Below are 3583 nucleotides of genomic sequence, written 5' to 3' on the forward strand. Positions count from 1 at the left end.
TGAGCCAAAGCTGTGGGCCAGCAGGAGCCAGGAGTCGAGGCCAATGGTGGCACCCCCTCCCAGTCGTGCCCATGGCCACTCCCAACACCATGGAAAACAGCAGTGACCGGTGCCTGGAGAGCAGGTGTCACCTGGTGGTCCGCACCGTGCTGTGACCATACAGCAAGGGGTGGTGGAAAGGAGAAGCCATCTGCAGAGGACTCTGCTTTTACAGTTAGGAGCCCAAGGATTTCTTCCATTTCTAGACTTTTTTCCAGTTTCATTTTTGATATGAAGAACTTGCAGGTCTTAAAGTTTTAATGAGGGCTTTCCAGCCTTGCTGAAGAGACAGCCTCTAGCATGGTTTTGCTGAGGCTGTGTCTTGCAGGTTTGAACCAGGGTTTTGTATTAATCTGGAGGCACTAAAGCAAGCACCTGAGATCATGCCATGGGCATGGTTTATACTGGTGTGTAGGACATGCAAATAGGTTGATACTGGCGTGTCGGACATGCAAACACACACACTGGCTTACGGCTCGCTGTTGAGTTCCCCATTCATGGTGCTGGAGGGCTTGAGCTTAACATGTGGTTTCTGGTGCTGCTGGACCCAGACACTGAGTTTCAAATTGTTCTGTCTTTCATCGGTGGGATGTTGTGTGGCAGCTAGAGCATCCACAGGAAAAATGGTGGGTAACTTTGCTTTGTAGGCCCTAAAAAGTTAAAGTATCCCTGCTGAGAAACACTTAGGCATGTGTTTAATACTTTACTGAGCAGTATGTTTTGCTGTTCCTTTCCATGGGTTTTCAGAATTGCCCCATGATACGTTACATTCATTCCAGATTTCTGGAGTAAAGGTTTATTCCAGGTGCGGCACCATGCATCTCTGGATGTTTGCTTGGAAAGATGCCGTGGTCTCCTGCTACACGCTGTAAGGAGCGAGCACAAGGCTGTGCAGTGCAATATTTAAAAAAAAGCACTCGGAGATGTTGTAGTGTCGTTGGCAGGGAGCTGAGCTGAAGGATGCGGCAGAGCGGTCGGTAGCTTTTCACCATGGAAATCGTTGAAGGGTTTCTCCTTGGGACGGCAGACTGGGGTGTTTGTAGGACTGCGCAGAATTTTTTTGGAGAGGGCTACCAGCACGCTGGTTGGTGCTCAGTTACTGAGTTGCCAGCCAGGCTTTCCGATCGGCTGATCTGAGCCTGAGCTTTCCCTGTGTGCATGGGTGGTGTCACTGGGACAGGGTCATCTTTGTGTTGTGCTCCCGAGTTTTGTCAACCGTTGGAAACCATTGGGAAATGATTACTTAGCCACTTTCCGCATCAGAGAGCAACGTGTGTTGCCCTCTGCGTGTGCTAGTGCTGCTTTCTAAGGACCGCGATGTGTACGGTAACGAATTACTTGAAACAAGCATCAACTTTACTGAGCCTTAAGAGAAAGTGAAAAAATAGATTTTTCTTTTTTTTCTTTTAATTTTGCACTCAGGCTATTTTAGAGGCTGATTTTTTTAATTTGAATTTTCCACTTCTTTTTTTTCCCCGAGGGAGTCAGCCTTAAATTTGTGACATCTGTAGAAATTTTTGGGATGTTTCAAAACTTCGTAATACAGGTGGATGTCCCAGCATGGGAAAGTTAGCCTGAAAAATTCACAAGGTGTAAAATGCCATTGAGGGACTCTGCTGTCATCCTCGGCTTCACCCTTTTATTTCCTCTCTCGTTTTGCCCTGAAAACCAAGCAGATTCTTTCAGACAACTTGGGGTAGTTTGATGCTTTCCCTTTAGCATTCCCTGCATCGCTTTGCTGGTGGGAACTGCAATACTCTGAATTTAGCCAGAATTGGTTGAACCTTGCACCAGAGCCCGGGGAAGGGCAATCCGGCGTGCAGGCAGGATCAGGGCGAGTTTGCATAGAGGTGTTGCTTGTGAGACCTTCGCTGGATAAGGCAGGAACGTGTCTGTAGGGGCTTTGTTAAAAAAAATAGTAATAATAATATAACACCACAGTGCTTAGTGAGCCCAAAGCAGTGGCTCTTCAAGCTGCTCAACAGCTCCTGCTCTCCCGGCACCTGGCCTTTGGGGTGGGGAAAAATTGAAGAGTCTTGTCTCTTTTTTTTTTTTTTTTTTTTTTTAAATGCCTTATGGTGATCATGTCTCTGAGCATCCCTGGCATCGTGCTGTTTAACACTGTGTGGATAAAGAAGAAGATGTCCTGGCGGGATGCCCTTTGGCTGGGCATCTGTGTCGCCGACAGCCCGGGCTGCCTGCCAGCCCCCCGCGCTGCCCCGAGCCCCCCTGCTCAGCGGCCAGGAGAGCTTCACCTGGCCAGAGCTTCGCCTGGGCGCTGCGGGGCCCTCCCCGCGCCCTCTCGGTTCCTCTCGTTGCACAAGAATTCACCAAACAGCGAAATGCAAAAAGCGTTTCCAGCCCTGCAAGGAGGGGTAGGCAGGGAAGGAGAACATAGCCCTTCTGCACCCTCCTTGTTTCTCTGAGGCCTTTGTTTTCTTAGAAATGTCAGCCTTCCCCATGTTGCGTGTGTTACTACATAAGGTTTTGTCTTTTTCTCCCCCTTCCCCAATTAGATTTCGGCTACAAATTCCTTTCTACTGTGCAAGTGTGTGCATATGTCCATATAATTGTATAGTGTTCACATAGAAATACTTAGTTTGTCTCTATTGTACACATATATAAATACCTGTGTTTTATGTTCCTATGGCTGTATACTGTACATAGCATATATACTTGAGCAATATAGGTTAATATATACTGTGTGAGTACATGTGTGTATACTCTAGGCACACGCTCTGTGTGTGTAAATATATGTGTAGTAAGTGCTGTATACACACGTTTATTCACCATATATTTTTAATTCAAGTATATAGGCAATATGAATACTTGGTTACGCTCTCGGGATTTCTCTACACATTTTTAGCAAAGAGCAGCAGCAAAGCTGACCTGGAGCAAAGCTGCGGCTCCTCTGCTTGCTGTGAGTAGGCAGAGACCCACACCGATTCACAGTGTCGGGTTTCCCTGCCTGGTTCAGAAACACCCTGTTCCTCTTCAGTTTGGTGCCTTGAGCACAGAGACTGCAGGAAAATTGCTCCTTTTTCTTTACATATATTTTAGTTGCTGCCCTGAGTTGCTTCAGCCTGGAAGTAGTGATGGTTCATTTGCAAAGTGGTTGCCCAGACCCTGCCTGGGGGGGTTGCAATGGGGCTTCCAGTTCCTGCAAGCAGTGAGCCAGTGCCCATGCTGCCCATCTTGCCCTGGCCGCCAGGTCTTTGGGATGGCCTGGCCTTGTCGCCATGTTCCCTCCAGAGCCGGCGCCCAGTGGCCTTCCCCAGGGTCTTGCACAAGGCTGCGCGGCTGCTTGCTGCGGGTGCATGGATTCCTGGTAGATGCAGCTGCTGGTGGCTTGGTGGCCAGAAGTTAACCCATGGCTAATGCAGAGCTCTGATAGGTATTGGAATCTCGCGGCTGTTGGCCTGTGAGGAGCTTTAAATCAGTGAGTTATTTTTGAATAGATGGAAATGTTGGAGGGTCTTTTCCAGTTAAAGATGAGAGTGGCTGTTTGAACTCAGTCATTGGAAGTGTATGGTCTTTGCATCTC

This window comes from Egretta garzetta, unplaced genomic scaffold (genome assembly GCF_000687185.1).
Source record: "Egretta garzetta isolate BGI_Z169 unplaced genomic scaffold, ASM68718v1 scaffold108, whole genome shotgun sequence".
Classification (NCBI taxonomy): domain Eukaryota; kingdom Metazoa; phylum Chordata; class Aves; order Pelecaniformes; family Ardeidae; genus Egretta; species Egretta garzetta.